The 24625-nt window shown below is 42.5% G+C and overlaps 1 protein-coding gene across 4 annotated transcripts in view; it reads right to left on the bottom strand.

Moving 5' to 3' along the window:
* Nucleotides 1–24625, bottom strand: part of LOC121552280 (SAM and SH3 domain-containing protein 1-like) — a 323777-nt gene that overhangs the window by 202704 nt on the left and 96448 nt on the right. The window lies entirely within an intron of this gene.

Genomic DNA, 24625 nt, shown 5'->3' with positions numbered 1-24625 from the left:
CGGTGTGCGTCGACTTGGTCTACGGTGTGCGTCGTCAGCCCAGCCCGGCCTGTCCCTGCTCCACGCACCAAGCCTACGGTGTGCGTCGTCAGCCTGGTCCAGCCCGTTCCTGCCACTCGCACCAAGCCAGGGGTGCGAGTCGTCAGCCTGGTCCAGCCCGTTCCTGCCACTCGCACCAAGCCAGGGGTGCGAGTCGTCAGCCTGGTTCAGCCCGGTCCTCCTACTCGCACCAAGCCCGGGGTGCGAGTCGTCAGCCTGGTAAGACCGGTCAGCTGCTCCACAACGGAGTGTAAGCAATCCGCTCCGTCATTGTCCAGTCCAGATCCAGCCAGCGGGGTCAGACCGGACCAGGGGCGCTATGGGGGGTTGTTTGGAGGGTGGTGGGCAAGGCCGGGGCCAGAACCGCCGCCGAGGAGGTATGCCCGCCCAGCCCTCCCTTGTTTAGCCCTTATTGAGGCGCGGTCGCAGTACTGTCACGCTCTGGCTCCGGGACTCTGTATGTTGAGCCAGGGTGTGTTCGTTTCTTTGTGTTCTGTTTCTTGGTTGGGTTGTTCTAGGTTGTTGTATTTCTTTGTTTGAGTGACTCCCAATCAGAGGTAACGAGTGTCAGCTGTTGGCTCGTTGTCTCTGATTGGGAGCCATATTTAAACTGTCTGTTTTCACCTTGTTTTTGTTCCTAGTCAGTCATTGTCACTGTGGACTTCACGAATCGTTATTTGTTTTGTTGTTTCGTGTTTCGCTTTAATTAAATAAAGCATAATGTTCGTGCAACACGCTGCACTTTGGTCTACTCCTTTCCAAGACGATCGTGACACACTGTAGGTGCACTGTACATAAAATATATTAGTGTACTGCGTGGGTGTTTGTGAGGGCGATCATTAAGATGCTGTCTGGCTGTGTTTAAATTTGTCATCCACTGATTGAATACAGAAATCAATAAAGTTCATTTCCAATTGAATGAAAACTACACAAAGACAAGACAAGCACACAGGGCCGGCCCTAAGAATTTAAGCGACATAAGCGACCGCTTAGAGCCCAACGACCACTAGGGGGCACCGACCCCAATTATTTTTTTAGGAACTCAACTTATTAGGGCTCAACTTACTGTTGAGAGTTAGAATAGTAGAATACACAAGGGGCAATTTCGAAATTTTGCTTAGGGCCCCCGAAAGGCTCAGGCCGGCCCTGCACACACATGCACACACACACAGAACAGAAAAATCTATGTCGTGTTTGTGGCATTGGACAGACTCAATTGTGTCTAATGAATAGGGTGATGTGGCAGCTAGACATGTTGTATCCAGAACAGAATAGACAACCAGGGGTTCAAGGCTGCATTCCCCATAGTACAGCTCAATCAACACCAAAACCCTCCTCAGTCACTGTCCCTACAAAGGGACCCCACAGCTTTGTCCTACTGTGTTGGCTGGTGTTACCCATGCTACAGGCCTATTCTGTTGCTCAACACTGATATTACGTTGTTTGGGATTAGAACTATCTATACAATAAAATATTGTTATGTTACTGTATATGACCATGGGTGTTTTTGATATGATTAATCTGTGTATGGACATGATGATGCCCATCCTTATATGTTCCTATACAGTATGTGGTTGAAGCAGTCGAGAGCTATAGGGGTGGGGGGGATGCTCTGATTCTTTCAGTCAGAGAGAGAGAGAGAGAGAGAGAGAGAGAGTAAACATCTGTGCCAATGAAGCTCAAGAGCTGATATTACTGGCGGTGACATCAGTCTGCCACCTCAGGGCCTGGGCCTAGTGTGATTGGCTATTGCTTGTTTGCACACAGCTCCATGGTTATTACTGAGGCCCTGCGTCAGACCCAGCAGGACACCAGTGCATTGTGGGACACAGCAGTGGCGCTATCTAACTGGATGAGGGGTGAGGAGGGAAGACAGAGGAAGAGAGGAGCTCCAAAAAGAAAGGACCAAAAAAGTATCCTGCTGTGAAGCAGCGCGTCTGTCTGTCTCTGTCTCTCTGTCTCTCTGTCTCTCTCTCTCTATCTCTCTCTCTCTCTCTCTCTCTCTCTCTCTCTCTCTCTCTCTCTCTCTCTCTCTCTCTAGAATTTAATCAGAGGAATTTCTCTGCCAGTTCAACTCCCCCTTTCAGAGCTCAAAGTGTGCATTCTGAGGTTTGTAGAAATAATGAATGTGGTCCAGCACAAACACACTGACCCATATAATATTCTGCTCTCTCCTTCCCAGAGAGAGTGCCATAGTTAACAAAGCTCCTTTTCTACCCCCATACTCTTCGCAAAGCTAAAACCCCTCTGCTCAGAGCATATCAACGCTTTCCCAAAGCCAAACCACAGCTACTGCACACAACAAAGAACTGTAATAATACAATAATAAGAGGATCATCTAAACTCAAGTTCAATGGGACGTTTCTTCTAATTCTGTTTCTGTTTCATCTGCAGATAGCATGGTGCTGCACATGAACTATTCTGTACCTCACTCTAAAATACACCCAAAATATCCCTGAGCCGATTGAAGTATTAATTTTGATATGCAAATTCATACACAAATCATGGTGTTCTTGATTAATATTTTATCTTCATTTTAATAATCAGGGGGGGGGATTTTCTGGAGAACATTTTTCATTTTAGTTCAAAGTTATGACTCTAAAGCACTTTTGGGTAGATCCTAAAGAGGATGGTAAAGATACCAAAATACTGTGCAAAGAGAATACATGATTATAAAGCATTAAACAACTAATTAAAATGTCCCAAAGACAAAATTATGTTTTAGAACTGTTAGAAATATTGTGCTGCAAGCTTGAATACTGAGTGTTGTGAGATTCCTAGCCTGTTGTCCCTGGCATAGTATTGGGTTATTAGGTTATTTTATTAGCACATTTTACACCAGAGTGTTAACTGGTACATGAGACTTGGTTGCTAATGTACAGAATCATGCCACTGGAATGAACTATTTTATAGGAAACCTCATATACCCTGAATATCCTAATCAAATTAAATGAATGTATTTCCCAACACCACCGTTTTCTTTTCCCAACTATATATTTGTAGCATTAGAGCACAGTCTATAGGGTACTTACATTGTAAATGGAGGATGTCTTTATTAGTTATTTAAGAACAAAGGCCCATAAGACCATGAGGCTGATGCACTAGTGCTTCCAATACAGGTTACACACAGTATCATACAGTATCAATTATAGGAACATAAAAGGCTGGGTATCACCATGTCCATAAACAGATTCATCGTATCAAACACTGCAGGGACAAACAGGAAATAAGGCTTTGGTCCTAAACTGGATCGGGATCAACTGGACACATTTCAGAGGTATTCCGAGGATTAATCATGCATTCCTCTCCGCTGTCTGCATCCAGCCTCTCTGCCACTCCCACAAGCGTCATTCCCTTCATTATTCTCCTGAAGGAGTTTTCTCTGGAACTTTGACTATGGCGATAGTTGTTGTGACCACCAAGATACAAATTGTGGGGAGATGAGTTGGTCTTTGAAAACAGGTTGTTTTACGAGGCAAAACTGAATGAAGCCTCTCTAGACGTGATTAAAACTCAGCAGAACAAAGGAACAACCCGGTGAGAACAAAGATACACAGCCAGTAATGGAAGGATCCTTTATAGGCAGAACAAGAAGAACATCCAACGTGATGCAACTCTCCTAACCTAGATTTCAACACAACGCTGGGGTCCATTCACTTCACTCAACACGGACACATACTGTCACCCAGCTGTCTGCTAGTCACCCAGCTGTCTGCTAGAGCAAACAAAGCTAATGCAATACGCTAGAGCTAGTGCCAGTCTTACACCTGTGATAATAGAGACACTGGATAGCATGAGTCTTCCAAAGAGGAGATCTCTGTGGTCAAACAACTGGTTGGGGAGATAGGGTGAAGGAGATACTGTAATCTCTAGGAGATAGGGTGAGGAAAATGAAGGGGGGAGATAGGGTGACGGAGATAATATCCTCCATCTCCTCTCCCCCACAGAGATGGAGGCCCTAGCTGCCCTGGGGGCTTGGAAGGGAATGAGAGGCCAGTGATGAGGCCTACAACCCAGGCCTACTGTGTTCTCTATGGGCCAGTGGTGCTCAACCATGCAGGCCCAGGGTGAAAGATGGAGATAATGGATGGTTAATTGCAGTTCTCTCAGCCAAGTTCTTAGAGGTGCAGGACACTCCAGAGGCAGAGGGAGCACTGATACTGGGAAAGAAACCTGTGATATAGGAGCCTCCTCCTCAATACATTCACTGAACTAGTCATCACAGAACACTGCATGAAAGATTAAGATTTTGTTCGGGTTCACACACACACACACACACACACAGTTGCGGAATCGGATAATGATCTGGGTAACATGTTTGGCATTGATGTCTTTTAACAGAACAGCATGCAGTACAACATTTCATTAATCTCTCTTCGATATAAAATTACTTAATAAAATATGTTCTAATCAACAACCGATGTGGAGAAAACAACTGTATCTGTCAGAGTAAAGAACAGTACTATACATGCAAAACATAAGCCATCTTGTCTTGAGAGGGAATTGTATATTCCAGTCACTTCCAATCACGCCAGCAGTATATTCCTAGCAAACCGATACTTTTCCCTACAGTGGGAAATAACATCTAAAGCTAATTGTAGGGGACTAAAGCATTTTATTAGATTTCTTCAGCTGCCAACGGTCTATAAAATGTCTGCCATTTCAGCGAAGCAGAACAAACCAAGCACATGTCAGAGGAGAATCGCTCTGCATATCACATTAATGAGAGAAAACTATTATCCTATAATTTGCAGAGTTTTTTCCCCCTCCTAATTTAGAATGAGCTTCTACAAGCAGTTAAAGTGGTGTTTAGGTCATGTACGTGCTCTGACATATCTAATGATGTCTGGGCTTGGCTGGATCTTTATAAGAAAAGTGTATTTTTCCAGGAGCGCCGCTACAGTTTGAGGGACTATTTTCTCTCTCCCTAAGTGTGGTCGCAACTCCGGACCGCAGATTACCGAAAATGATTGCCTGGCTTAATGTGTATGTGCCCACAAAGAATGGAAAAGATAAGCACTAAATCGTGTTCCATGGTTTGTACTTAATTTAACAGCAATGCAAATCCCAACGTTTCCTTGGAGATCTGGTGTGTCTGAAACATTTTGTATGAAGATGATGGTGCTTTGGAACTCAGATTAGTAACCTATAAACTTCTCAGGCCTGATTCTGATAAGTAGACTATCTTGATCCTAAACCAATAACACAAATTGAGTATTTTGAGGTTGATTTTACTCCCAATATGATACCATTAACACTTATACACTCCTAGAAAAAAGGGTTCCAAAAGGGGTTCTTCGGCTGTCCCCATAGGAGAACCCTTTTTGGTTCCAGGTATAATGCTTTTCCTCTGTAGAAAGGGTTCTTAACGGAACACAAAAGGGTTCTACCTGGAACCAAAAGGGTTATTATACCTGGACCAAAAAGGGTTCTAATCATCAAGCTTTGATCATTTGAATCAGCTGTGTAGTGTTAGGGCAAAAACCAAAACATGCACCCCTTGGGGTCCCGAGGACCGAGTTCGGGAAACGCTGTCCTATGGTTATAGATAGTGTAGGATTAGCCTAGGCAGAGTTGTACTGGAGGTGGAGAACACTCCTAGTTAACAGAAAGCTGTACATTACCCAGCTTGCGTCCCTCTCTGATTTGATGTGTCGTAATACAACACAACACAACAGTTAAAATAGCTTTGTGAGGCTAAATTGGCCCAGGTGGCCATCTATCAGTGGACATGCATTACAGGTGACAGCGCCATCTGCCTCCACTAGCTCCCCTACTCCGGCTGCACTTACCTACACACATGGAATGAGGGAGAGCAGGACATTTCAAATGCCTTATTACCGCTAGTTTTATTCATTGCTCAGAATCCTAACAGCAGATTCACATGTTAAAGGGTATCCATGTATTTTAAATGATAGAGGATGATTTCCTATGAATATTTATTTAACTTAAAGAGGGAATATAAATTCCAGTTGGTAAGCCTTGCACTGTATAGGTCGCATACTTTACCCCACTTGCAAATGTATTTCTGTCTCAATGGGTTGTAACAATGCATGTTTCTTAATGCCTTGTCTCATTCAGATGCAATATGTAGGAAGAGAGAGGTCAGACATAATGTAACCTCTCCTGCTACACTCTGTAGTATTCACTCAGGCATCCTTATACATAAATCTATCCCCTTACCTGGGGCTAACATCGTAATGTTATTCTCCATCCAGGCAGCAGCGGCCATGGCGGCAGGTTAAAAGTATTTTTAGTTTATTATGTTCCTATAGGAGTGTGCTGAAACAGAGAGTAATCACAATTACCAGGAAACTCATGAATATTGAGCAGGTCTGCTGGATTAAGACTGGTACACATGCCATGGATGGCTGCTAAACTCATTAAAAACCTAAAGGTTTTCCTAAAGGTTTCAAACTGAATGAATCACAACTCAGGGCGAGGTTAAAATCAAAAGACAATCAACAGAGGAGAACAGACATTTAATTATTATCCCCTGGTATAAATTGTCACAGATTCTAATGTGGGCAATAATTGTACAAATAAAAGTTCACAAAGTTATAGAAGCATACTGTACAGTAGAGAGTCTGAATCAGAATTTAAAGCCCCTTTACAGCCAATATCAAGAGATTTTCTTGCCCCTCTCTAGCTATAAGGCCAGAGACTCCTGCTGAGCTCCAACAAAGAGTTTTATCATCTTCAATTAAGATGATTGTTGAAGAAGCAGTCAGAACGAGCAAGGAAAAGAGCTGTCCCTTCCATAGAAAAAATTAAAAGGCCATCAGACCACTGCAATTTGCTCATAGCAGACGAAGCGGTTGTTTTTGCCATTGAGGAGAAACTAGAGACACTAGCCTGCCCTGGTCCCAGATCTGTTTGTGCTGACATGCATGACAATGGCCACAGGAGTTAGCAAGACAGCACAAACAGATATGGGACCAGGCTAGTGAGACACTGCTGAGAGTTGATGTCAGGCATGGCTCTGACTGGCTGTCACTGTGTCTGGGCTCCAGTGGTACACATACAGACCCTGCCTGGTTTAGTCATGCAGTTACAGTAATTGCTGCTTGCAGGTGCCATGTCAAGCCAGCCTGTGTATGTCCTTCCATTCCTCTAAAGAATCAAAACTCACAGGAGAGATGTTAGCAAGCAACGCCAGCTCAATAACCTCTGCTGATGTGGAGGGAAAGAAGTTTGAAATAAGGTTGACATAGTGTAGAGCCAGCATAACCCTCCTCGGGGAGAATGCAAAACTCAAATCATATTGTAGGTTACCCTCCACTCTCTTTTGAGTCATAAACATCTGTACAATCTGACAATACTGTAAAACCGCCAAGATAAGATTTGATGACACACAGGCAGAGCCAGAAAACCATTACGCTTGTATTGTAAGAGTACGCTTGCAAGAAAAAGCAGAAGAAGCAGCATCCCTCATCTTCTCCATCCCTCTATCTCTATCATCTTTCTATCTTCACAATCCCTTTAACTCTATTATCTCTCTGTCTCTGTCTTTGTCTACAGTTTCTCCAGGACAGCAGTGAGTTCATCCCCACGTGTTTATTCCAAATACAAGACACAGAAATATGAGTGATTACCTCTTCAGATAGAACATACTACATGGATTTCTGAGAAGTCTTTCATTTCCAGAGCGTTTCAATCAATTATCCGGTATTGATGAATTTTGGCCAATGGAATTGATCGTCACTCTCTGGTTTCGGTAATTATTAATTGTGTGGCAGTGAAATTTCCACAGTAACTAACACGGGGAGGGCTGAGGGGTTGTAAATTATTAAGCTGGGCTCCTCTTTATAAGCAGTGCCATTTGAGACTCCACCTTCATTATAGCCTCAGTCAGCGATGTGTTTAATCGACCATCTCCTTCCAAACAAACACCTGTCAATTAGTTAACAGTAGGATCGGATCTGTGAAGCTGGGCTGCCAGGCATCGGTGAGGCATGAAACAGGCTGAAACACTGACTGTAGCTGGGCCTGTACAGACAAAGACCCTGGGCTCTATTTTCGGCTGGCGTTAAGGCGGCGCTAGTGTCATATGCACGTTAGTTTGCAATTTCGTCATGTAAAAACGGCCGCACTGGCATTTTCCAGCCTTAACGCCAGCTTTGGCAATTTACCTGTCTAACATCAGCACGCTTGCGCTCAGATGGGAGGGGTGGATATATTTGAGGTGTGTCCTTAAACATATGATCCAAAGTGCTAATTTCAGGCAGCGCTGGTTAAGATATCTGAAACCAACCAAAAGCTGGTTTTAGCGGTAACGCAGTTGGTTATGGCATGAATTTTGAGAGCGGAAACGTGATGCACACTACCCATATGCGCGTGGAACAAGATGTACTTTTGGTGCCTGTTTATTGCCTGTTTACTTCGTATTTAGAAACATAAAATACTAATGTTTTTTCCCCATTTCCTTTTGTTTGATTAAAAACCAAGCATAGCCTGCCCTTCTCTCAACGAAAGCTGTTTTCTTTTTGTCCTGCCCAATTTAATCAAGTAGGCTTGGGAGCAGTATAAAGATGAGTGGACATTCTCCCTTTCTCTTTAAATTTCAGCTTTGTCCAACTACTGTGAAAAGTTTGGATGTACGTGAAACACTCCAGTCTGCATGTTTAAATACTATATGCCCATGGAAGCAATTATGGTGCATGTAAGTGTATTTAGACATAGCATATTTAAAACAAGTTGTTGTTTCATTCAGTAGAATTTGATTATAATTATTTGCTCTCTTTTTAGAATGTAATCTTGCTTATTGACTAAGTTTGGCATGTCCATGCTCAGCCATAATGCAATTTACAGTAAGCCTAGCCCTTATATCAGTGTGACTGCTATGTATATATTTCCACATTGAATCCATTCAATTAATTAGAAACAATGTGGACTGCAAACAGGTTCAAGTTAACATATTTAGCAAAGATGTGATAGGTCTACATTTTGTTATTTTGTTTCTATAAGCTGTTTAATGAACTATAATGGACTAACATTAGAATTGGAATTGATTCCAAGGCAATACATAAAGGTCTGTAAATACACAACTTGAAGCAACCACATATTTTTGCCAAGGAGCAAAGCCTCGACACACCCGTAACTTGTTTATTCCTCAAAACCTAGCACTTTCATGCCAACGCCAGCAACTGTGCCAATAATTGCCAGTGCTTAGATTTACCATTGCGTTAGGTTTTATAAATTGAGCCCCCTGAGTCCACACACAACACACAGCTCAGTCACACACACACAACTCTCATTGTACCAGCACTATGCAGCTTCTGATTCTGCTATTGTTTGGTAGAGGTGAGAAATTGGTGGTCTAAGAGGTACATATCTAGGTTCTGGGCCTGTGTCCCTGCTAGATGTATAGGTTTGCAGGGCACAAGACATCAAACAATGGAGTCCTTAATTAGACTGTACCTGAAGAACTGAAAACTTCCTCCAATGCTACTGTATGTTGACTTGACTTAGCGATAGCGTGCTGCGCAGGATCAATAAAATCCACAGTATACATTTGTTTTCATTGGTGACAAATAGTATTACAATACAGCTGAACTATGACTTCCCATTTAATGAATTCAACATACATTCCACACCCCCTCTATACAGATATCGATTCTAAAATTGAGTGATATGGTATACAAAGTAGGCTACTGTATCTATGTAAAAAATACAAGCTTTCCGATATTTATAGTGGAGTTTCCTCATTTATAATTCAACTATAAACTCTTTTGAACCCACATCTATAGACTGTTTTGACATTAAGCTCTACATTCAGAACAGATAGCTATATCTAAGCTATTACTAGCAGCAAGAAGGAAAATATGTTTTTTGTGGGCTTACGTGGTATCCAGCAACAAACTGTTTGAAATAAATATGTCAGCAGAGAAGAGAGAGAACACAAGACTCACAAGACAAAACCACAAAGCCACATTTATTATACCTAGAGGGTCTGCAGGAATGCTTGTGAGCCCAGTCAAAGCATTTAGACTAAGACTGCAGAGCTTAAAGAGAAGGTTCTAGAAGAGCAGCCATGTGTCGCTGTCCCAGTGTGGATGTCTCTCTCAAGACATTTGGGTTAGGTTAAGGTGTGGGAAGGTAAGACCACATTTCCAGTCCAGATCCAGTGTGAGCACCAGATATAGCCTAATGGGGCCCATGCTGTGGATGGAACTGGCAGAGTTCAGTATTATAGTTGTGCCACTCAAACTGTTGTGATTGAGCTGGGTGTTGTGACTGACTGACTGACTGACTGACTGACTGGGCTAAAGGTCTTGCTCTTTCATACACTACATTACCGAAAGTATGTGGACACCTGCTCGTCGAACATCTCATTCCGAAATCATGGTCATTGATATGGAGTTAGTCCCCCCTTTGCTGCTATAACAGCCTCCAGTCTTCTGGGAAGCCTTTCCCCTGCGATATGCAACTGTTCAGGGAAGTTAGGAACCAATATACACAAGCAGTTAGAAAAGCAAAGGCTAGCATCATGTAGCACTAACTCCAAAAAGTTTTGGGACACTGTAAAGTCCATGGAGAATAAGAGCACCTCCTCCCAGCTGCCCACTGCACTGAGGCTAGGAAACACTATCACCACCGATAAATCTACAATAATCTAGAATTTCAACAAGCATTTTTCTACGGCTAGCCATGCTTTCCACCTGGCTACCACTACCCCGGCCACCAGCTCTGCACCCTCCGCTGCAACTTGCCCATGCCACCCCCCCGCTTCTCCTTCACACAAATTCAGACAGCTGATGTTCTGAAAGAGCTGCAAAATCTGGACCCCTACAAATCATCTGGGCTAGACAATTTGGACCCTTTCTTTCTAAAAATAGCCGCCGAAATTGTCGCATCCCTATTACTAGCCTGTTCAACCTCTCTTTCGTAAACGTCTGAGATCCCAAGAGATTGGAAAGCTGCCGCTGTCATCCCCCTCTTCAAAGGGGGTGACACTCTAGATCCAAACTGTTACAGACCTATATCCATCCTGCCCTGCCTTTCGAAAGTTTTTGAAAGCCAAGTTAACAAACAGATCACCGACCATTTCGAATCACACCGTACCTTCTCCGCTATGCAATCCGGTTTCCGAGCTGGTCATGGGTGCACCTCAGCCACGCTCAAGGTCCTAAACGATATTATAACCACGATCGATAATAGACAGTACTGTGCAGCCGTCTTCATGGACCTGGCCAAGGCTTTTGACTCTGTCAACCACTGCATTCTTATTGGCAGACTAAATAGCCTTGGTTTCTCAAATGACTGCCTCGCCTGGTTCACCAACTACTTCTCAGATAGAGTTCAATGTGTCAAATCGGAGGGCCTGTTGTCTGAACCTATGGCAGTCTCTATGGGGGTGCCACAGGGTTCAATTCTTGGGCCGACTCTTTTCTCTGTGTGTATTAATGATGTTGCTCTTGCTGCTGGTGATTCTCAGATCCACCTCTACGCAGACGACACCATTTTGTATACATCTGGCCCTTCATTGGACACTGTGTTAACAAACCTCCAAACGAGTTTCAATGCCATACAACACTCCTTCCATAGCCTCCAACTGCTCTTAAACACAAGTAAAACTAAATGCATGCTCTTCAATCGAACGCTGCTGGCACCCGCCCACCCGACTAGAATCACTACTCTCGACGGGTCTGACCTAGAGTATGTGGACAACTACAAATACCTAGGTGTCTGGTTAGACTGTAAACTCTCCTTCCAGACTCACATTAAGCATCTCCAATCTAAAGTTAAATCCAGAATCGGCTTCCTATTTCGCAACAAAGCCTCCTCAACTCATGCTGCTAAACATTCCCTCGTAAAACTGACTATCCTACCGATCCTTGACTTTGGCGATGTCATTTACAAAATAGCCTCCAACACTCTACTCAGCAAATTGGATGTAGTCTATCACAGTGCCATCCGTTTTGTCACCAAAGCCCCATATACTACCCACCACTGTGACCTGTACGCTCTTGTTGGCTGGTCCTCACTACATATTCGTCGCCAAACCCACTGGCTCCAGGCCATCTATAAATCACTGCTAGGCAAATCCCCGCCTTATCTTACCTCATTGGTCACCATAGCAACACCCACCAAAGCCAACACCTCATTTGGCCACCATTCCTTCCAGTTCTCTGCTGCCAATGACTGGAACGAACTGCAAAAATCTCTGAAGCTGGAGACTCTTATCTCCCTCACTAACTTTAAGCATCAGTTGTCAGAGCACCTTACCGATCACTGCACCTGTACACAGCCCATCTGAAATTAGCCCACCCAACTACCTCATCCCCATATTGTTATTTATTTTGCTCATTTGCACCCCAGTATCTCTATTTGCACATCATCTCTTGCACATCTATCATTCCAGTGTTAATACTAATTGTAATTATTTTGCACTATGGCCTATTTATTGCCTTACCTCCATAACTTGCTACATTTGCATACACTGTATATATATTTTCTATTTTCTGTTGAATTTTTGACTTTATGTTTTGTTTTACCCCATATGTAACTCTGTGTTGTTGTTTTTATTGCACTGCTTTGCTTTATCTTGGCCAGGTCGCTGTTGTAAATGAGAACTTGTTCTCAACTGGCTTACCTGGTTAAATAAAGGTGAAATAAAATAAAATAAATAAAAAAAGATGTTGGAACATTGCTGGGGGGAGTTGCTTCCCATTCAGCCAAAAGAGCATTAGTGAGGTTGGGCTCTGAAGTTGGGCGACTAGGCCTGGCTCGCAGTCGGTGTTCCAATTCATCCCAAAGGTGTTCGATGGGGTTGAGGTCAGGGCTCTGTGCAGGCCAGTCAAGTTCTTCCACACCGATGTTGACAAAACATTTATGTATGGACCTCGCTTTGTGCAGGGGGGGATTGTCATGCTGAAACAGGAAAGGGCCTTCCCCGAACTGTTGCCACAAAGTTGGAAGCACAGAATGTCATTGTATGCTGTAGTGTTTAGATTTCCCTTCACTGGGGCCTAGCCCGAACCATGAAAAACAGCCCCAGACCATTATTCCTCTTCCACAACACTTTACAGTTGGCACTTTGCATTGGGGCAGGTAGTATCCTCCTGGCATCTGCCAAACCCAGATTCACCCGTCGGACTGCCAGATGGTGAAGCGTGATTCATCACTCCAGAGAACGTGTTTCCACTGCTCCAGAGTCCAATGGTGGCGAGCTTTACACTGCACATGGTGATTTTAGGCTGCTCGGTCATGGAAACCCATTTCATGAAGCTCCCGACAAACAGTTATTGTGCTGACTAGTGAGTGTTGCAAACGAGGACAGATGATTTTTACACGCTACGCGCTTCAGTACTCAGCGGTCCCGTTCTGTGAGCCTGTGTGGCCTACCACTTCGTGGCTGAGCCGTTGTTGCTCCTAGATGTTTCCACTTCACAATAACAGCACTTACAATTGACCGTGGTAGCTCTAGCAGGGCAGAAATTTGACTAATTGACTTGTTGGAAAGGTGGCATCCTATGACGGTTCCACGTTGAAAGTCACTGAGCTCTTCAGTAAGGCCATTCTACTGCCAATGTTTGTATATGGAGATTGCATGGCTGTGTGCTCGATTTTCTACACTTGTCAGCAACGGGTGTGGATGAAATAGCTACTAATTTGAAGGGGTGTCCACATACTTTTGTATATATTGTGTACGTATTCTTCTTTCTTTCCCATTCTCTTTCTCTCCCTCTCTCTCTCACTCCCTTTCTCTCTAAATCAATATTTCAAGCAGAGAGGAGCAGAATAAATGTGTATGTGATAGGTCAGGCCAGGGGATCAGCTGTGTATGTACAGAGCTATGGCCTAATACTGGGAGCCTCAGGGCTCTAAAAGTCTACTGTGCTCACTGGTCATTTATCTATCTGTTGCAGAGGGGATTAAGTAATGTATATGATTCAGAGGTACATGTAGACTGATCTTTTAAAATCATTACTGCAGCCACAGAGCAGTGGGCTATCTCGGTGTGACCACAATACTCCAGTCCAGAAGTTTAGGAGAAATACACACACTCATTATTTTCTATACCTACTACAACCCCCTTAACACACACTCAGTAACACATATAACACACACACATTCACACACAGTCACCCAGTCACGCACCCACCATCCCATGGGATAAAAGCCTACTGTAGTTTGCGGACCAATCCTTTTCAAAGGGGTTCAACATCTTTCCTTGGTAGCCAGGGAAGACTGACAGCCCTCCACAGAGCTTTCTCTATTGAGAGATTCACTGTCAGCATACAGGCAGGGAGAATGCCCCGACAGCAGAAACTAACAGAGTAAAGTACAGTTTGATGCACTCACTACTTTCTACCTATACTGTCTCTGCATGCTGGCTCAGGCTTTGGCCGTGGCTGATACCCTATAAGGACTTCATCTTGGGAAACTCTACTGTGGAAAAGTCCAATAATAGCTGTACTACTTCCTAACTTTGAGACATTGGTTTAACCTGCCTGCCTGCTACCCGATTTTGTCATATAAAGCAATAATATTGGTCTGAAGTAATGTGTCAAATATTGGTATGAGAAAGTCTTGCGTCTGTTCTACTCTGCTGTCTTCTGTACCTCAGTGTCCCCACAGGCTGGTGTGTCTTTACTATGTTTGCTGTACAGCTAATTTTGCCTTATTATAAATAGACCACAGAAGACGGGCTAGAGCAGACTAAACAAGCTCTTAAATAGACTTACTCCTTGCAATCAAATACTACTAGCTCAACATAAGACACACGAAATAAAACTGAAATATGTCTAGTCTCCAAGATAAATGTTTCGGGTGCCTTTTTGAGCTCCTATACTGAGAATGTTTTGTTTACATTCTAGTTAAGCAGCAGAAGCAAAGGACTGTTCTTCACCTTCACGGTCCTCCTTGTAATGTTCTGCCCATAAAGTGAAACACAATAAAAATCATTCATTTTCATTTTAATCTGAGAATGAAAATCCCAATGTATCTTTTCCATTAGGGTTCTTCTGTTGTGCTGCCTGTAGTCCTGTGTCCTCCGGTGGAAAGGGAAGAGACTCACATTATTGGTCGGCTCTGATAACTGCTGTGTCAGCACATAGTGATAGTGGGGAAAAACGGTTTCCGAAACTGCCTCGCTTCCAACAAAATTGACCATGGATTACAGAAATGTCTCATTGTGGCTTGTTTCGCCTCTCCTGGCCAACAGTGATGGCTATCAGGATATTTGGTTGGAAAAGTCTACCGATTTCCACACCTCAGTAAATTGAATCTCTCTTCTGTTACAAATGTCTCAAAGTAGTTCTGAGTAGAACCACATAATTATAGAGTGTCACAGTCAGCAGTCAGAGGCTCCCGGAGGCAGAAGGATGCCCATGCATGTCTGGACCACGAGGATGATCTCACTGGTAAAACTCTCTCTCCCAAGACTCTTTGCAGCACATCTGGGATGCGTTACTGGGGCAACCACAGAGAATATCAGGGCCTTGTTGTGTGTATCAATAAGTCACACTCCACCCCTTGTCCCCTACCCAATTGATGCTGGTTACAAACCCCTATATCTTCTCACACACCTACTGTATTACTCCTCTCCTAGTGAGAACAAATCACGTTGATACAAACAAAGGTAATACAGTGATACAGTAACTGAATCCCACATTCACTAGACATGGCCACTCACTATTCACTATATTTTTCAGAGACAGACAGAGACAGACAGAAAGACAGACAGACAGAGAGTGAGTGAGAATCACAAAGACAGAGAGAGACAGGTCTGGACGCTGAGAGAGACAGGTCTGGACGCTGGGACAGCCAGCAGGTATCTGAGGGACAGGGGATCTAGCTGGGAGAAACATGACATCAAAGCAGGCAGGATCAATGATGCCTATCGATTCCTCTGCTTCCTCCTGGGGATGCTTCCATCAATGGAGCTCAGCTTGTGAGGGATTTAACATCCGTCTTTCATCTTTATTTGATTTAGTGTATACAGTTTATTTAGTGTATGTACTTTTTAATTCAATGTGTATCCTATTAGGTTAAATTTAGAATTCTGTGTTTTGGTTTCTGGGCAAACACGAAAACTTCTTAACCATAAAAGGGTAACTGGAGACTGTGTCAAGTGTTATCATTTCATTAGAATGTTTTATGCTAGAGCAAGCTAATCAAACAACATTCCTGGCTGCCAAGGAAAGGTAACCTCATTCATATTCACTGTCCAGTCTTCACTCCTGGGAGATGACAGAAAATGGAATCTGATTGGAGTGAAATACTCTAGGAGAGCTAGGCAGCGCTGTCACTAACTGTCTCTCTGTTTATGTCACGTTCGTTGATGAACGGGTCAGACCAAGGCGCAGCGTGATATGCAAACATGTTTATTTACACGAATAAACACACAACAAAACAATAAACTAACGACACGTGAAGTCCTAAGGTAACACAACAAACCTTATACAGAACAAGATCCCACAACCCACTAGTGCCAATAGGCTGCCTAAGTATGGTCCCCAATCAGAGACAACGAGCGACAGCTGCCTCTGATTGGGAACCACACCGGCCAACATAGAATTACCCATACTAGAACCTATAACATACAACAACACAACCTAGAAAATCACACCCTGACTCAACAAATAAGAGTCCCCAGAGTCAGGGCGTGACAGTTTATTCACCGGACAGGCCTTTCGGCTAAGTAGGGGTCTTTAAAAAAACTGACATGGTGTATAGTAGCTCAACATCGAGGGAAGAAAAAGTACAGTCTGAAATATATTGAGTGAAAAATGTTGGATTCTTTATGATCAAACTGCAACAGCTTCTATTCCCCATGCATATATGAGTTGACCATTTGGGTACGTCAAATTCCCATAACCAATGTCCACAAAGAGAGTGTTGACACTTCTAGCTACCAACAGGGCACCCAAGCCATTTAAAGGTAATTTCCCAGCATGAACTGCAACCAGTCACTCTCCTTTTCTCAAATGTTCTGCCCCTTGGGCTAAAAATCCTTGAAATGTTATATGGCAGTCTATGGTAGTCCTTGAGGTATTTAACACAAAAGCTAATTGCTGGACCTTTCTGACAAAGATAAACTTTCAACTGCTGTCTCATCTGGACAATGCTGCCTGGGATACTGGGATTATGTAACAGAAGTTAAGAATGGCTTGGTCGGCATGAAAGGCATCGTCAGATATGGTTGAGTTACGTGCATTAACAGTTTATTGTGATGTTTTTTTTTTTTTTTTTTCTCAAGGAAGCATTTCCAATGGCTATCTATCCTTCTATTCTATCCTTTGGAGGGTCTGAACACTTCCTGAGCACCAATATGCAGGGACAGCTTAGCTAAAAAGGCATACATTACACACGTCTATGCTAAGACCATAGCAGCTGCAGATAGGTCCAGTAACGTAGTCATACAGTACATTGGTCATCCAGACTTGAGAACACAGGCTTTAAAACTGAGAACAAATAATAGGTCCTTCTTACTGAAGTCCAACTATGATTTCATTGATTTTGAATGCTTGGTCAGGGGAAAAGCTAGCCGAAACAATCCTGAAAACAACTACTGAATGCAAGGACCCCAATCCTGGGTCTATCCTAAGGGCCTATCAGTGGTGAATGGATGGATAGAGCAGACAGAGACAGTGAACTAGTGTGGTTCTACAGGGACTGGTAGACTACAGCATGTAGGAAGGGGTTTAACAGCCTCTATCAGACTGGGTTGGACTGCAGCCTGGTCCCTCTGTCACTCCTTTCCAATCAATCAGCCTATCCAGCACAGCTCCGTGGTGATTGCCAGGGATACTGGTGTATTCTAGAAGTGATTAGCGCAGCTGTGGCTGGACTCCCACTGTATCAGGATGGTGACACACACACACACACGCACACACAGAAACACACACACACACAAATGCACACACACACACACACACACACACACACACAGAAACACACCTCTACCTCTCCAGAGCAGAGTGGGAAGAGGAAGACAATTAAAAATTGAGTGTTTAGGCCAGCTGAACAGAGAAGTGAAGGGGCCTGCAGCTCAAATCCACATTTGTGGGGGCTAATACAGAGTACATGCATCATTTGTAATCGTTGTGTAGCCAGTAGTATAACTTAGATTGTAAGTAAACCCAGCCTCCTTGAATACAGCAGTGTAGCAGCTGCACAGAGGTGATATTGTCATTAGTTGTGAAGAATAATTAGATAAGCACACACAGGAGAGGCGTTACTTTGTTACATTATAGACACCTCCATTTGACAAATGAAAGCGGGCAGTGATAAAACAGCCAAATCCCCCACAGATTAACCCTTTGACATCACATGGAACCAGGCATCTACACATAAACCATTACTCAACACTCTACAACGCACAAGAAACATTTAAAATACAATATTAAACCCACAAAATCCAGGATAAGTCCATAAATAGCATTCACATAGTTGGATCTCCTGCCTACAGCAGCCCAAAAAGCACTAATAACATATCACGTTTCTCCCCAGGAAATTCTACATCTTTAAAAACCAACCGACAACCACATTTCTCTCTCTATTCAGACTATGGAATCTGTTTGGGGGCCTGTGCCTACAGTATGCCTCCATTTCTTCAGAGCTCTTTCTCCAGCTGCCAAGCGGAGATAACAAAAGCACTGGATCCTGGATGGCAGGATGGCGCCGTGGCAGAGTCAATGGGCTGTAATCCACTGCACACCCTCATTACCATAACAAAGTGTGTTTATCACACAGACTTCCATCGCATTACAAAAACCTCTCCATCCACCCGCCATCTGAAAAACAGGCCTTAAAATATTCTGGGTGTCAATATTTACATTCCACTACGCTAGTTAAAAACATTTGACTTTAGACAGCTTGACAGATGTGAGATACAGTGCCTTGCAAAAGTATTCACCCCCCTTGGCGTTTTTCCTAATGGATTTTTATTGGGATTTCATGTTATGGACATACACAAAATAGTCCAAATTGGTGAAGTGAAATGAAAAAAATAACTGGTTTAAAAAAAGTATACAAAATAAATAATGGAAAAGTCGTGCGTGCATATGTATTCACCCCCTTTGCTATGAAGCCCCTAAATAGGATCTGGTGCAAACAATTACCTTCAGAAGTCAAATAATTAGTTAAATAAAGTCCACCTGTGTGCAATCTAAGTGTCACATGATCTGTCACATGATCTCAGTATATATACACCTGTTCTGAAAGGCCCCAGAGTCTGCAACACCACTAAGCAAGGGGCACCGCCAAGCAAGCGGCACCATGAAGACCAAGGAGCTCTCCAAACAGGTCAGGGACAAAGTTGTGGAGAAGTACAGATCAGGGTTGGGTTATAAAAAAAATAAGCAAACAAGTTTGGTGTTCGCCAAAAGGCATGTGGGAGACTCCCCAAACATATGGAAGAAGGTACTCTGGTCAGATGAGACTAAAATTGAGCTTTTTGGCCATCAAGGAAAACGCTATGTCTGGCGCAAACCCAACACCTCTCATCACCCCGAGAACACCTTCCCCACAGTGAAGCATGGTGGTGGTGGCATCATGCTGTGGGGATGTTTTTCATCGGCAGGGACTGGGAAACTGGTCAGAATTGAAGGAATGATGGATGGCGCTAAATACAGGGAAATTCTTCAGGGAAACCTGTTTCAGTCTTCCAGAGATTTGAGACTGGGACGGAGGGTCACCTTCCAGCAGGACAATGACCCTAAGCATACTGCTAAAGCAACACTCGAGTGGTTTAAGGGGAAACATGTAAATGTCTTGGAATGGCCTAGTCAAAGGCCAGACCTCAATCCAATTGAGAATCTGTGGTATGACTTAAAGATTGCTGTACACCAGCGGAACCCATCCAACTTGAAGGAGCTGGAGCAGTTTTGCCTTGAAGAATGGGCAAAATTCCCAGTGGCTAGACGTGCCAAGCTTATAGAGACATACCCCAAGATACTTGCAGCTGTAATTGCTGCAAAAGGTGGCTCTACAAAGTATTGACTTTGGGGGGGGTGAATAGTTATGCACGCTCAAGTTTTCAGTTTTTTTGTCTTATTTCTTGTTTGTTTCACAATAAAACATATTTTGCATCTTCAAATTGGTAGGCATGTGGTGTAAATAACATGACACAAACCCCCAAAAATATCAATTTTAATTCCAGGTTGTAAGGCAACAAAATAGGAAAAATGCCAAGGGGGATGAATACTTTCGCAAGCCACTGTATGAAAGGAAAAGGTAATGACAGCTTGGCTTGCTTACTTGAGATATACTTGAATCCACATATATTCATACGCCAAGTACAAAAAACATGGCTATCACTGGACGAAAAGGGTCAATATAAAGGGATATCTTTATATATACAGTACCAGTCAAAAGTTTGGATACTATTTTCTACACTGTAGAATAATAGTGAAGACATCAAAACTATGAAATAACACATATGGTATCATGTAGTAACCAAATTTGTGTTAAACAAATCAAAATATATTTTATATTTGAGATTCTTGAAATTAGCCACCCTTTGCCTTGATGACAGCTTTGCACACTCTTGGCATTCTCCCAACCAGCTTAATGGGGTAGTCACCTGGAATGAATTTCAATTAACAGGTGTGCCTTCTTAAAAGTTAATTTGTGGAATTTCTTAATGTGTTTGAGCCAATTAGTTGTGTTGTGACAAGGTAGGGGTGGTATACAGAAGATAGCCCTATTTGGTAAAAGACCAAGTCCATATTATGGCAAGAACAGCTCAAATAAGCAAAGAGAAATGACAGTCCATCATTACTTTAAGACATGAAGGTCAGTCAATTCGGAAATTTCAAGAACTTTGAAAGTTTCTTAAAGTGCAGTCGCATAAACCATCAAGCGCTATGATGAAACTGGCTCTCAAGAGGACCGCCACAGGAAAGGAAGACCCAGAGTTACCTCTGCTGCAGAGGATAAGTTCATTACTAAAGGACACCAGTAAGAAGAATGTCCATTGCTCGTGGGCCAAGAAACACGAGCAATGGACATTAGACCGGTGGAAATCTGTCCTTTGGTCTGATGAGATCAAATGTGAGATTTTTGGTTCCAACCTCCGCGTCTTTTTTCTTATATATATTTTTTTTTTAGGGGGTAGATCAGATTTAATATTGCAGATAGATTGTAACTTCCATCATTGTAATTGTCTGCATCACTTCCAATCCCCCATATGTTTTTTTTCTGCAAAATATATATATATATATATATATATATATATATATATATATATATATATATATATATATATATATATATATATACATATATATATACACATACACATACATATAGACATACATATAAATACATATACATACATATACTGTATATACATATCCTTTTCAAAAATATATTTCCCTTTATTACTTTCCAACCCCACCACCCCTTTCCTAATTGGAGTAAACTAGTGAACAACAATGCTTAGGCCTCTACTTCCAGCTTATACATACTATATACATTTTACGGACACCGTCAATTTTACAATAATTATATTTTGTTTGTTTTTACTCATGAACTTCCTCTACCCTCAACCTCTCTGATCATTTTCATGATGTCCATCCGGTTTGCTTCTATATGCCATATCTTTCTAACTGTGCACTTTCACAAACACACTCAACCAGTAACCTATATACTTATTATGGACACAGTATGCTTTACATTAGTTATCTTGTTGTTATTAGTTGTTGTTAGTTGTTATTAGTCCCATCCTTCAACTCCATTCAACACCACCCATCTATCTCTTAACACCATCCATATTGGATTTCTATTTGCCATATATTTTTCAACTGTACTGTGATGTTTTACAAAAGTCCTGAACCCTTCTATTCTCACTGTTTCTACAACCGCCGTGTCTTTGTGAGACGCAGAGTAGGTGAACGGATGATCTCTGCATGTGTGGTTCCCACCGTGAAGCATGGATGGTGTGGGAGTGCTTTGCTGGTGACACTGTCTGTGATTTATTTAGAATTGAAGGCACACTTAACCAGCATGGCTACCACAGCATTCTGCAGCGATACACCATCCCATCTGGTTTGCGCTTAGTGGGACTATCATTTGTTTTTCAACAGGACAATGACCCAAAACACACCTCCAGGCTGTGTACGGGCTATTTGACCAAGAAGGAGAGTGATGGAGTGCTGCATCAGACGACCTAGCCTCCACAATCACCCGACCTCAACCCAATTGAGATGGTTTGGGATGAGTTGGACAGCAGAGTGAAGGAAAAGCAGCTAACAAGTGCTTAGCATATGTGGGAACTCCTTCAAGACTGTTGGAAAAGCATTCCTCATGAAGCTGGTTGAGAGAATGCCAAGAGTGTGCAAAGCTGTCATCAAGGCAAAGGGTGGCATATATATTTTGATTTGTTTAACACTTTTCTGGTTACTACATGATTCCATATGTGTTATTTCATAGTTTTGATGTCTACACTATTATTCACCATATTCAGTAGTAGGCTACAAGGCATGGAAAGGCAAATCCAGAGCTCCAATCACAACACTTGTTCTCTGTAAACTTGTAAACGTAGGCCAATCTTTGCTAAAACATTTGTTCAATTATTTAACAGAAAATAAAAGTTGCACACCCTCAATACCCCTGCCTGCCCTGTTTGTTATGGACGATGGACGCAGATAGGGTCGTCAGCAGTGCCGGCGGCGGTCCCTCGCAGTGCAGACCCAACATGGTGGTAGTGTTGTTCTGTGATCCTCTCCACACTGTCAATGCATAAATCATGAATCAAAATTGTGTCGATATTGCAAGAAAATATTGTTATTTCATATAACCATATCACAAGGTAGCTAGCTACTCTACCTGCTTCATTCATGACAAGAAAACTAACTTGAACAAGCTAGCTAGCCACAGCAAGTTAGTTAGCTACTGTAGCTATCTTATATTAACCAGTAATATAAAATACGCTCAAACTTTTTAAAACGTTAGCTGTAACCTTGCTTGATAGGGGGTTAAAAAAAAATCCCTGAAGGGAAGGAAATGCCCTTATTTGTTAGCTAGGCTACCAGTTAGCTTTTACCCCCCTATCAAGCCTAGCTAGCTAGCCCTACTGGCTTCTTGCCAAATTAGCTAATGTTCTTGATTCTAGTTACAAAGATAAATAAAACATAAAAAAAAATAGGTACTCACTTTAGCGTTAACTTCTTTGTTTCTCCAGTTGTCAGTTCGACCACACACCATTTACAAACTAATTTGTCGCGCCCTAATAAAAAAATGCAATACAAAAAGTGTAGCTAGTGTCTGAAACAATTATATGGATTGAATATTTGTCAAAGTATTGAACATGTCCTCAAAACTCAAATAAGCACCAGAAATTGTTCAAGATCCTGATATGGACCTCAGTCAAGAGCATATGCATTTATATGCAAAGAAAATATACTATGTAGGCCTACTGTTAGTATTTGTCATCATATAGAGAAAATAAGATGTCAATATCCGGCCATACCATGTATGCTATCGGAGGGAATCCAAAAATTATTTGTGCATGAAAGAAAAGTATGGATTTCATATTTGACAAATTACTGAGCATGTGTTGAAAACTCTGAAATGCATTAAGAATGGTGCCGAAGGAGTTGGCTGCCATTTTACGGGCTCCTAACCAATTGTGCTATTGTGTGTGTTTTTTCACGTTAGTTACTTATTTTGTACAAAATGTTTCTGCCACCGTCTCTTATGACCGAAAAGAGCTTCTGGATATCAGGACAGTCTTCAGACACCCGACAAGGCCCAAATCCCCGTCATTCGCATGAGAAAGAGACGGAGATATCGGGGACGTTGGTCGGGGTGCCTTGTAAGGATCTGACGGCGAGTGCGTCATCTGCCTCTACCATCAGTCCTATTAGCCAATGTACAATCATTGGATAACAAAATATACAAACTAAGATCACAGATACAGTGGGGGAAAAAAGTATTTAGACAGCCACCAATTGTGCAAGTTCTCCCACTTAAAAAGATGAGAGAGGCCTGTAATTTTCATCATAGGTACATGTCAACTATGACAGACAAAATGAGATTTTTTTTCTCCAGAAAATCACATTGTAGGATTTTTTATGAATTTATTTGCAAATTATGGTGGAAAATAAGTATTTGGTCAATAACAAAAGTTTCTCAATACTTTGTTATATACCCTTTGTTGGCAATGACACAGGTCAAACGTTTTCTGTAAGTCTTCACAAGGTTTTCACACACTGTTGCTGGTATTTTGGCCCATTCCTCCATGCAGATCTCCTCTAGAGCAGTGATGTTTTGGGAATGTCGCTGGGCAACACAGACTTTCAACTCCCTCCAAAGATGTTCTATAGGGTTGAGATCTGGAGACTGACTAGGCCACTCCAGGACCTTGAAATGCTTCTTACGAAGCCACTCCTTCGTTGCCCGGGCGGTGTGTTTGGAATCATTGTCATGCTGAAAGACCCAGCCACATTTCATCTTCAATGCCCTTGCTGATGGAAGGAGGTTTTCAATCAAAATCTCACGATACATGGCCCCATTCATTCTTTCCTTTACACGGATCAGTCGTCCTGGTCCCTTTGCAGAAAAACAGCCCCAAAGCATGATGTTTCCACCCCCATGCTTCACAGTAGGTATGGTGTTCTTTGGATGCAACTCA

The sequence above is a fragment of the Coregonus clupeaformis genome, chromosome 36 (assembly GCF_020615455.1).
Source record: "Coregonus clupeaformis isolate EN_2021a chromosome 36, ASM2061545v1, whole genome shotgun sequence".
Taxonomy (NCBI): domain Eukaryota; kingdom Metazoa; phylum Chordata; class Actinopteri; order Salmoniformes; family Salmonidae; genus Coregonus; species Coregonus clupeaformis.
The sequence above is the reverse complement of the archived record's forward strand: the minus strand, read 5'-3'. Positions and strand labels throughout refer to the sequence as shown.